The sequence below is a fragment of the Hippoglossus stenolepis genome, chromosome 14, assembly GCF_022539355.2.
Source record: "Hippoglossus stenolepis isolate QCI-W04-F060 chromosome 14, HSTE1.2, whole genome shotgun sequence".
Classification (NCBI taxonomy): domain Eukaryota; kingdom Metazoa; phylum Chordata; class Actinopteri; order Pleuronectiformes; family Pleuronectidae; genus Hippoglossus; species Hippoglossus stenolepis.
Genome location: NC_061496.1, coordinates 4,518,974 through 4,533,231, shown reverse-complemented (window position 1 = coordinate 4,533,231; position 14,258 = coordinate 4,518,974). Strand labels below are relative to the sequence as shown.

General features: G+C 44.8%; 1 pseudogene; it reads left to right on the top strand.

Annotated features, from left to right (window-relative positions):
- Nucleotides 1-9,484: 9,484 nt before the first annotated feature.
- LOC124854638 lies at nucleotides 9,485-13,160 on the top strand (annotated as a pseudogene).
- Nucleotides 13,161-14,258: the final 1,098 nt, after the last annotated feature.

The window sequence follows — 14,258 nt, the reverse complement described above, 5'->3', positions numbered from 1 at the left end:
TGGGGTTATGTTGGGCATCATGTCGTCTTATGTGTTCAAGTTCCACTTGAGTATCCTTTTCATCTCTGTAAAATTCAAACACTCACTAATTGATGTTTACCTAGTTTTTCAGGTTAGCTGAAGGAGGAGCAAAGCACAACATAAGCACAAAACAAATCAAAGACAAACTACCACTCTGTTTTTGTAGTAGTGAGGAGTAACACCACCCATCATGGAAAGAACAATCCTCTATTGTATATTTTTGCTTGGATATTTTCATGCATCCTGTGCCCAAGGTCAGCATTCATTGCAATTATTGTTTGCATTTTATGATACGTAATTTAGGAGAATAAACAGTAGAGTACTTGAAGAGCAGCTCAGTGGTGATTAGTGATTCATGTGTGTTATTATGCGTTATCTATTTGAAATTCTGAAAAATAATGGTATATGTTTTTGCCTGCTATTGGTGTCTCCTTCAAAAACTTACTATTGTTGTCTGATGAAATAAATATAATTTGCTGCAAGCAACATAAAACAACAATAATTAAACCAAAAGAAAATGTGTTATTTTGTTGCAACAGGTTATAACACAGGATTAATTAAGACTAATCATGAGAATAATTACAGATACGACTTTTGGACTAAACCATCCTAAAGTTATCAAAACTTGGTAAAAGGTTTCCAGAGATGAATAAAGTAATTACTTGATTAAATGGGATTGAAAAGAAACAATTCATTGGGTTTACTTCATTTCCAAGATGACATTTGATACTTGAATGGATCTTTGTCAAGGACATAGGAGAATCATTAACAAGTACACAACTGTAAATCCTGGCCGGCAGACTCAGGTTCCACTCTCTCACCTGGAGTGGATCTTTACTTGGTTTATTGGCAGCACTTTTAGACACTGTATACATGTCTTACATCTGATTGTAATTAATACTAAAACCAAAAAAAATCGACAATTTCCCTTGTAAAATAGACTTTTCATCTCAATGGGACTAAAATGGTTTAATTTAGGCTATAAAAGGTGTCAACAAAACAACAGCTCACATGCAAAACAGTGAAGCACTCATGAGCTCAATTGTCATTGACATTCAGTCAAGATACGGTATGAAAATATCAGTATTATCCTGTCAATAGTCAGTAGTGTAGGTGGTCCAGATGACAGAATAACAGTACAGAGGTGGACAAGGTGACTGATGTTCAAGATGACTGGGTCAGCTAAACCATGAGGGCGATTCAATTTCAGTTAAACTTCAACTATTGTCACTTTGTTGTCTGATTGTAATTAATACTAAAAAAGAGAAAATAATAATTTCCCTTGTAAAAGAGATTCTTCATCTCAATGGGACTAACATGGTTAAATTAAGGCTAATAAAATACAGACCAACAGACTTTGACTCACGGCCAATTTTGAATTTCATGACATCCTTTCAAGGCAACATTGAATTATTGAAGCGATGTATCACAGCAGCTCTCTGATATGAGGGTTGGAGCTTCTTCTCTTAGGTGAGGCACCTTGTGTCAGATGGTAGTGTTGTGCCATAATGCATCAAACGTGATACCATAAAATGGTGTGCCTTTCGGCATTCAATAAATTTGGTTATCAAGATAAAAATATTAAATATTAATATTTTATTATTAATATTAAATAATAACTTTAATTGATTAAAGTTACCTCGGAGCACCACCCTTCAAAGGAAGGGAAAAGATAGCCAATTTATTGATTTAGTCTCATTGATTAAGGTTCTAACTACAAATTTGGAACTCTGATTAACAATTAAATTAATAACTATAACCAAAATTACCATATAGATAGTTAGCTAAGTTGAAAGATATGGGGTTCTTGACAGTGTAGAGGTTGGCGAAATTCACTTATGCAACATTAATAAAAAAACATTTGTGAAAGAAAAACATTTATTATGAATATAATAAAGTATAAAAACACAAATTACTAACGGTCTAATTGCTAAACAAAGATAGGTATGTGTGTATTGTGGTGGCAGTTTCTGTTTAATAATGATACTCTATTGTATAATAATACACACATAACATTGTCTCTCGGAAAGTTCAACTAAAACACCTGCAGGTGGGCTCACCCCACACAGCCACCTAGTGTGACGTGTATAGAATGAGCACAGAGCACAGGAGAATCACTTCACTTATACAATCAGAAGCCCCTCCCTGCGAGGAGCCAAAAGGTATTCTTCAGTCTCTTGATGTCTGACCAGGTTGGGCAGAGTTCCTGTCTCAGATCTCCATCCCAGACCCCTGGTGTGAGACAATCTGTCTCCGAGATCCCTTATCTAGATTTACAACATCAAAAGACCCCAGTCCTGTATACAATGCAGAGTTCCCCTCACCCATCTCTATCAGACACACTAAGTAACCCCTGCAGTGAAGCATTTGCTAAGACACACATGTGGGGGCCATAAACACTTATAGTCCCCTCTGCAACTTTTGTCAGTCACAGAAACACATTTGTTATCTACTTCTTCTAAATACATATCTGTTCTTCTATTAAACATTACACAAATGCAAAATCTGCCATTACAGTATACATGTGTGTGTGTCTGTGTGAGTCAGCGTGCTTTCAAGATGGTCACTGGCCAAAGAGATAACACCCTCCCCCACCTATTGGAATGTTTACGACCTGTAGAGCTAATGAGGTGAAGAGTTATGCATGTGTCTGTGTGTGTGCCAAATTAGAGAAAGTTACTAGATTGGATGCAGCCTTTGTGCTCCTCTCGAAGAGTTGGATGGGAAGAGAAGATGTGAGCTGGAGAAGAGGCTCGACAGCCTTCCCTCCTGTAGAAGGATTGTAGGAAGAGGCAGGACGAGGCTCGACAGCCTTCTCTCCGTTGAGGGAGTGTAGAAAGAGAGACCTGGCTCGACAGCCTTCTCTCCATGGAGGGAATGTAGAAAGAGGCAGAGAAGAGGGGGAAACCTGACTTTATATTGGCCCGGTGACCTCACAGGTCATGGGGTCCAGAGTGACCAATGGGAGTTGAAACCTGTGTCCCTGGGGGGGGGGTTTCACCCTCTGTGCCCCCTGGGAGACTGAGTCTTGGAGGAACATGCGGCTTCAGGCTCTTGACTGAACATGTAGGCCGAAGTGTGGTTTCACAAAGAACCATGGCCCAACAGTAGTGATGAAGATGCTGTTTACAGCTCGTTTTCCTTACTCTCATACTTTATCTACTTATCCACAAGGTTATGGTTGTGTCAGCACAAAAACACATATGGATTGAAGTTTCCCACACGGATGTAATGAAGCAGCTTGTTCAGGGGAGAGAGAGGATATGTGTCATGCTCAAGTAATCTTTGATCATTTCTACTCAGGATTCCTTAACTTGTTTTCTCTCTCCCATAACATCTCTATACATAATCAACACGGCCAACAACTGCTAATCCAGCATCAACAACTGTAGTAAAAACCACAACAACTCCAGCCCCAACCACGAACACCACAACTCTAGCCACTACTACAACAACTGCAAATCCAACTACAACAACTATCCCAGCAACTACAACCACTACCCCAACTACAACAACCACTACCCCAACAACAACAACCACTACTCCAACAACAACTACCACTACCCCAGCAACTACAACCACTACCCCAACTACAACAACCACTACCCCAACAACAACAACCACTACTCCAACAACAACTACCACTACCCCAACAACAACAACCACTACCCCAACTACAACAACCACTACCCCAACTACAACAACCACTACCCCAACAACAACAACCACAACTCTAACTACCACTACCCCAACAACAACAACAACCAATACCCCAACAACTACAACCACTACCCCAACTACAACAACCACTACCCCAACTACAACAACCACTACCCCAACTACAACAACCACTACTCCGACAACAACAACCACTACAACTACAACTACCACTACCCCAAATACAACAAGAACTACTCAACCAACCACTACCACTACCCCAACAACAACAACCACTACTCCAACAACAACAACCACTACCCCAACAACAACCACTACCACAACTACAACAACCAATCCCCCATCTACGACAACAACTACTCCAACAACCACTACCCCAACAACAACAACCACTACCCCAACTACAACAACCACTACTCCGACAACAACAACCCCTACCCCAACAACAACCACTTCCCCAACTACAACTACCACTACCCCAAATACAACAACAACTACTCCAATAACCACTACCACTACCCCAACAACAACAACCACTACCCCAACTACAACAACCACTACTCCGACAACAATAACCACTACCCCAACAACAACAACCACTACCCCAACTACAACCACTACCCCAACTCCAATAACCACTACCCCAAAAACAACAACTATCCCAACTACACAACCACCACCCCAACTACAACAACCACTACCCCAACTAAACAACCACTACCCCAACAACAACAATACTACTCCAACAACAACTACCACTACCCCAACAACAACAACCACTACCCCAACAACTACAACCACTACCCCAACTACACAACCACTACCCCAACTACAACTACCACTACCCCAAATACAACAACAACTACTCCAATAACCACTACCACTACCCCAACAACAACAACCACTACCCCAACTACAACAACCACTACTCCGACAACAACAACCACTACCCCAACAACAACAACCACTACCCCAACTACAACCACTACCCCAACTCCAACAACCACTACCCCAACAACAACAACCACTACCCCAACTACAACAACCACCACCCCAACTACAACAACCACTACCCCAACTACAACAACCACTACCCCAACAACAACAACCACTACTCCAACAACAACTACCACTACCCCAACAACAACAACCACTACCCCAACAACTACAACCACTACCCCAACTACAACAACCACTACCCCAACTACAACTACCACTACCCCAACTACAACAACAACTACTCCAACAACCACTACCACTACCCCAACAACAACAACCACTACTCCAACAACAACAACCACTACCCCAACTACAACCACTACCACAACTACAACAACCACTCCCCATCTAGACAACAACTACTCCAACAACCACTACCCCAACAACAACAACCACTACCCCAACTACAAAACCACTACCCCAACTACAACAACTACCTCCAGCAACAACAACCCCTACCCCAACAACAACCACCCCACAACTACAACTACCACTACCCCAAATACAACAACAACTACTCCAATAACCACTAACACTACCCCAACAACAACAACCACTACCCCAACTACAACAACTACCCCAACTACAACCACTACCCCAACCACAACTACTACTCCCACAACCACTACCACTACCCCAACAACAACAACCACTACACCAACAACAACAACCACTACCACAACAACCACTCCCCCATCTACGACAACAACTCCAACAACCACTACCCCAACTACAACCACTACCCCAACTACAACCACTACCCCAACTACAACAACCACTTCTCCAACAACAACAACCACTACCCCAACGACAACTACCACTACCCCAACTACAACAACCACTACCCCAACAACAACAACCACTACCCCAACAACAACAACCACGACCCCAACAACAACTACCACTACCCCAACAACTACAACCACTACCCCAGCAACAACAACCCTACCCCAACAACAACAACCACTACCCCAACAACAACAACCATGACCCCAACAACAACAACCACTACTCCAACAACAACAACCACTACCCCAACAACAACAACCACTAACAACAACAACCATGACCCCAAATACAACAACCACTACCCCAACTACAACTACCACTACCCCAACAACAACTACCACTACCCCAACAACTACAACCACTACCCCAACAACAACAACCACTACCCCAACAACAACCACTTCCCCAACAACAACAACCACGACCCCATCGACAACTACCACGACCCCAACAACAACCACTAACCCAACTACAACCACTACCCCAACAACCACTACTCCGACAACAACAACCACTTCCCCAACAACAACAACCACTACCCCAACAACAACAACCACTACCCCAACGACAACTACTCCAACAACCACTACCACTACCCCAACAACAACAACCACTACTCCAACAACAACAACCACTACCCCAACTACAACCACTACCACAACTACAACAACCACTCCCCCATCTACGACAACAACAACTCCAACAACCACTACCCCAACTACAACGACTACCCCAACTACAACCACTACCCCAACTACAATAACCACGTCTCCGACAACAACAACCATTTCCCCAACAACAACAACCACTACCCCAACGACAACTACCACTACCCCAACTACAACAACCACTACCCCAACAACAACAACCACTACCCCAACAACAACAACCACTACCCCAACAACAACTACCACTACCCCAAAAACTACAACCACTACCCCAACAACAACAACCCTACCCCAACAACTACAACCACTACCCCAACTACAACAACCACTACCCCAACTACAACTACCACTACCCCAACAACAACTACCACTACCCCAACAACTACAACCACTACCCCAACAACAACAACCACTACCCCAAACAACAACCACTTCCCAACAACAACAACCACTACCCCAACTACAACCACTACCCCAAAAACAACCACTACCCCAACACAACAACCACTACCCCAACAACAACCACTACAACAACAACAACCACTACCCCAACTACAACCACTACCCCAAAACAACAACCACTACCCCAACAACAACAACCACTACCCCAACTCAAATACCCCAACTACAACAACCACTACCCCAACTACAACAACCACTACCCCAACAACAACAACCACTACTCCAACAACAACTACCACTACCCCAACAACAACAACCACTACCCCAACAACAACAACCACTACCCCAACTACAACAACCACTACCCCAACTACAACTACCACTACCCCAAATACAACAACAACTACTCCAATAACCACTACCACTACCCCAACAACAACAACCACTACTCCAACAACAACAACCACTACCCCAACTACAACCACTAACACAACTACAAAAACCACTCCCCCATCTACGACAACAACTACTCCAACAACCACTACCCCAACAACAACAACCACTACCCCAACTACAACAACCACTACCCCAACTACAACAACCACTACTCCGACAACAACAACCCCTACCCCAACAACAACCACTTCCCCAACTACAACTACCACTACCCCAACTACAACAACAACTACTCCAATAACCACTAACACTACCCCAACAACAACAACCACTACCCCAACTACAACAACTACCCCAACTACAACCACTACCCCAACTACAACTACTACTCCAACAACCACTACCACTACCCCAACAACAACAACCACTACACCAACAACAACAACCACTACCACAACAACCACTCCCATCTACGACAACAACTCCAACAACCACTACCCCAACTACAACCACTACCCCAACTACAACCACTACCCCAACTACAACCACTTCTCCAACAACAACAACCACTAACCCAACGACAACTACCACTACCCCAACTACAACAACCACTACCCCAACAACAACAACCACTACCCCAACAACAACCACGATACAACAACAACTACCACTACCCCAACTACAACCACTACCCCAACAACAACAACCACTACCCCAACAACAACAACCACGACCCCAACAACAACTACCACTACCCCAACAACAACAACCACTACCCCAAAACTACAACCACTACCCCTACAACAACAACCACTACCCCAACAACAACAACCATGACCCCAACAACAACAACCACTACCCCAACAACAACAACCACTACCCCAACAACAACAACCACGACCCCAACAACAACAACCACTACCCCAACAACAACAACCACTACCCCAACTACAACTACCACTACCCCAACAACAACTACCACTACCCCAACAACTACAACCACTACCCCAACAACAACAACCACTACCCCAACAACAACCACTTCCACAACAACAACAACCACGACCCCATCGACAACTACCACGACCCCAACAACAACCACTAACCCAACTACAACCACTACCCCAACAACCACTACTTCGACAACAACAACCACTTCCCCAACAACAACAACCACTACCCCAACTACAACCACTACCCCAAAAACAACAACCACTACCCCAACAACAACAACCACTACCCCAACAACAACTACTCCAACAACCACTACCACTACCCCAACAACAACAACCACTACTCCAACAACAACAACCACTACCCCAACTACAACCACTACCACAACTACAACAACCACTCCCCCATCTACGACAACAACAACTCCAACAACCACTACCCCAACTACAACGACTACCCCAACTACAACCACTACCCCAACTACAATAACCACGTCTCCGACAACAACAACCATTTCCCCAACAACAACCACTACCCCAACGACAACTACCACTACCCCAACTACAACAACCACTACCCCAACAACAACAACCACTACCCCAACAACAACAACCACACCAACAACAACTACCACTACCCCAAAACTACAACCACTACCCCAACAACAACAACCCCTACCCCAACAACTACAACCACTACCCCAACTACAACAACCACTACCCCAACTACAACTACCACTACACCAACAACAACTACCACTACCCCAACAACTACAACCACTACCCCAACAACAACAACCACTACCCCAACAACAACCACTTCCCAACAACAACCACTACCCCAACTACAACCACTACCCCAAAAACAACAACCACTACCCTAACAACAACAACCACTACCCCAACGACAACTACAACTACTCCAACAACAACTACCACTACCCCAACAACAACAACCACTACTCCAACAACAACAACCACTACCCCAACTACAACCACTACCACAACTACAACAACCACTCCCCCATCTACGACAACAACAACTCCATCAACCACTACCCCAACAACAACAACTACTACCCCAACTACAACCACTACACCAACTACAACAACCACGACCCCAACAACAACAACCACTACTCCAACAACAACTACCACTACCCCAACAACAACAACCACTACCCCAACAACAACAACCACTACCCCAACTACAACAACCACTACCCCAACTACAACAACCACTACCCCAACAACAACAACCACTACTCCAACAACAACAACCACTACCCCAACAATTACAACCACTACCCCAACTACAACAACCACTACCCCAACTACAACTACCACTACCCCAAATACAACAACTACTCCAATAACCACTACCACTACCCCAACAACAACAACCACTACTCCAACAACAACAACCACTACCCCAACTACAACCACTAACACAACTACAAAACCACTCCCCCATCTACGACAACAACTACTCCAACAACCACTACCCCAACAACAACAACCACTACCCCAACTACAACAACCACTACCCCAACTACAACAACCACTACTCCGACAACAACAACCCCTACTCCAACAACAACCACTTCCCCAACTACAACTACCACTACCCCAACTACAACAACAACTACTCCAATAACCACTAACACTACCCCAACAACAACAACCACTACCCCAACTACAACAACCACTACTCCGACAACAACAACCACTACCCCAACAACAACAACTACCCCAACTACAACCACTACCCCAACTACAACTACTACTCCAACAACCACTACCACTACCCCAACAACAACAACCACTACACCAACAACAACAACCACTACACCAACTACAACCACTACCACAACAACAACAACCACTCCCATATACGACAACAAAAACTCCAACAACCACTACCCCAACTACAACCACTACCCCAACTACAACCACTACCCCAACTACAATAACCACTACTCCGACAACAACAACCACTTCCCCAACAACAACCACTACCCCAACGACAACAACCACTACCCCAACAACAACAACCACTACCCCAACAACAACAACAACGACCCCAACAACAACTACCACTACCCCAACACTACAACCACTACCCCAACTCCAACAACCACTACCCCAACTACAACCACTACCCCAACTACAACCACTACCCCAACTACAATAACCACTTCTCCGACAACAACAACCACTTCCCCAACAACAACCACTACCCCAACAACAACTACCACTACCCCAACTACAACAACCACTACCCCAACAACAACAACCACTACCCCAACAACAACAACCACTACCCCAACAACAACAACCACTACCCCAACAACAACAACCACTACCCCAACAACAACAACCACTACCCCAACAACAACAACCACTACCCCAACAACAACAACCACTACCCCAACAACAACAACCACTACCCCAACAACAACAACCACTACCCCAACAACAACAACCACTACCCCAACAACAACAACCACTACCCCAACTACAACAACCACTACCCCAACAACAACAACCACTACTCCAACAACAACTACCACTACCCCAACAACTACAACCACTACCCCAACAACAACAATACCCCAACAACAACCACTTCCCCAACAACAACAACCACGACCCCAACGACAACTACCACTACCCCAACAACAACAACCACTACCCCAACTACAACCACTACCCCAACAACCACTACTCCGACAACAACAACCACTTCCCCAACAACAACCACTACCCCAACTACAACCACTACCCCAACAACAACAACCACTACCCCAACAACAACAACCACTACCCCAACGACAACTACAACTACTCCAACAACCACTACCACTACCCCAACAACAACAACCACTACTCCAACAACAACCACTACCCCAACTACAACCACTACCACAACTACAACAACCACTCCACACAACGCAACAACAACTCCATCAACCACTACCCCAACAACAACAACTACTACCCCAACTACAACCACTACCCCAACTCCATCAACCACTACCCCAACAACAACAACTACTACCCCAACTACAACCACTACCCCAACTACAACAACCACGACCCCAACAACAACAACCACTACTCCAACAACAACTACCACTACCCCAACAACAACAACCACTACCCCAACAACAACAACCACTACCCCAACAACAACAACCACTACCCCAACTACAACAACCACTACCCCAACAACAACAACCACTACCCAACAACTACAACCACTACCCCAACTACAACAACCACTACCCCAACTACAACTACCACTACCCCAAATACAACAACAACTACTCCAATAACCACTACCACTACCCCAACAACAACCACTACTCCAACAACAACAACCACTGCCCCAACTACAACCACTACCACAACTACAAAAACCACTCCCCCATCTACGACAACAACTACTCCAACAACCACTACCACTACCCCAACAACAACAACCACTACCCCAACTACAACAACAAGTACTCCAACAACCACAACCCCAACTACAACAACCACTACCCCAATAACAACAACCACTACCCCAACTACAACCACTACCCCAACGACAACAACAACTACCCCAACAACAACAACCACTACTCCGACAACAACAACCACTACCCCAACTACAACCACTACCCCAACTACAACAACAACTACCCCAACAACAACAACCACTACTCCGACAACAACAACCACTACCCCAACAACAACAACTACTCCAATAACCACTACCCCAACAACAACAACCACTACTCCAACAACAACAACCACTGCACCAACTACAACCACTACCACAACTACAAAACCACTCCCCATCTACGACAACAACTACTCCAACAACCAGTACCACTACCCCAACAACAACAACCACTACCCCAACTACAACCACTACCCCAACAACAACAACCACTACCCCGACAACAACAACCACTACCCCAACAACAACAACGACTACCCCAACTACAACCACTACCCCAACTACAACCACTACCACAACTACAACAACCACTCCCCATCTACGACAAACAGTACTCCAACAACCACTACCCCAACAACAACAACCACTACCCCAACTACAACAACCACTACCACCCTAACTACAACCACTACTCCGATAACAACAACCACTACCCCAACAACAACCACTACCCCAAATACAACCACCACCCCAAATACAACAACAACTACTAATAACCACTACCACTACCCCAACAAGAACAACCACTATCCCAACAACAACAACCACTACCCCAACTACAACAACCACTACCCTAACTACAACAACCACTACAACCACTACAACAACAACAACCAAATAAATACTACCCAATACAATAAAAACAACTAATCCAATAAACACTCACAACAAGAACAACCACTACCCCAACTACAACAACCACTACCCCAACAACAACAACCACTATCCCAACAACAACAACCACTACCCCAACTAGAACTACCACTACCCCAACTACGACAACAACTTCCCCAACAACAACAACCACTACCCCAACGACAACTACCACTACCCCAACAACAACAACCACTACCCCAACTACAACCACCACTACCCCAACAACAACAACCACTACCCCAACTACAACAACCACTACCCCAACAATAACAACCCCTACCCCAACAACAACAACCACTACTCCGACAACAACAACCACTACTCCAACAACTACCACTACCCCAACTACAACAACCACTACCCCAACAACAAAACCACTACCCCAACTACAACAACCACTACCCCAACTACAACTACCACTACCCCAACAACAACAACCACTACCCCAACAACAACAACCACTACCCCAACAACAACAACCATGACACCATCTACGACAACAACTCCAACAACCACTACCCCAACAACAACAACTACTACCCCAACTACAACAACCACTACCACAACTACAACAACCACTCCCCCATCTACTACAAACACTACTCCAACAACCACTACCCCAACAACAATAACCACTACCCCAACTACAACCACAACTACTCCAACAACCACTACCCCAACAACAACAACCACTACTCCAACAACTACCACTACCCCAACTACAACAACCACTACCCCAACAACAACCACTACCCCAAAGAGTACAACCACTACCCCAACTACAACAACGACTACCCCAACAACAAAACCACTACCCCAACTACAACAACCACTACCCCAACAACAACAACCACTACCCCAACAACAACAACCATTACCCCAACAACAACAACCACTACCCCAACAAGTACAACCACTACCCCAACTACAACTACCACTACCCCAACAACAAAAACCACTACCCCAACAACTACAACCACTACCCCAACTACAACAACCACTACCCCAACTACAACTACCACTACCCCAAATACAACAACAACTACTCCAATAACCACTACCACTCCCCAACAACAACAACCACTACTCCAACACAACAACCACTGCCCCAACTACAACCACTACCACTAACAACAAAACCACCACTTCATCTACGACAACAACAACTACTCCAACAACCACTACCACTACCCAACAACAACAACCACTACCCCAACTACGACAACAAGTACTCCAACAACCACAACCCCAACTACAACAACCACTACCCCAATAACAACAACCACTACCCCAACGACAACAACAACTACCCCAACTACAACAACCACTACCCCAACTACAACTACCACTACCCCAACAACAACAACCACTACCCCAACTACAACAACCACTACCCCAACAACAACAACCACTACACCATATACGACAACAACAACTCCAACAACCACTACCCCAACAACAACAACTACTACCCCAACTACAACAACCACTACCCCAACTACAACAAACAATTCCCAACAACAACAACCACTACCCCGACAACAACAACCACTACCCCAACAACAACAAATTACCCCAACTACAACCACTACCCCAACTACAACAACCACTACCCCAACTACAACTACCACTACCCCAACAACAACCACTACCCCAACTACAACAACCACTACCCCAACAACAACAACCACTACCCCAACAACTACAACCACTACCCCAACTACAACAACCACTTCCCACCACAACTACCACTACCCCAAATACAACAACAACTACTCCAATAACCACTACCACTACCCCAACAACAACAACCATTACCCCATCTACTACAACAACAACTCCAACAACCACTACCCCAACAACAACTACTACCCCAACTACAACCACTACCCCAACAACAACAACCACTACCCCGACAACAACAACCACTACCCCACCAACAACAACGACTACCCCAACTACAAC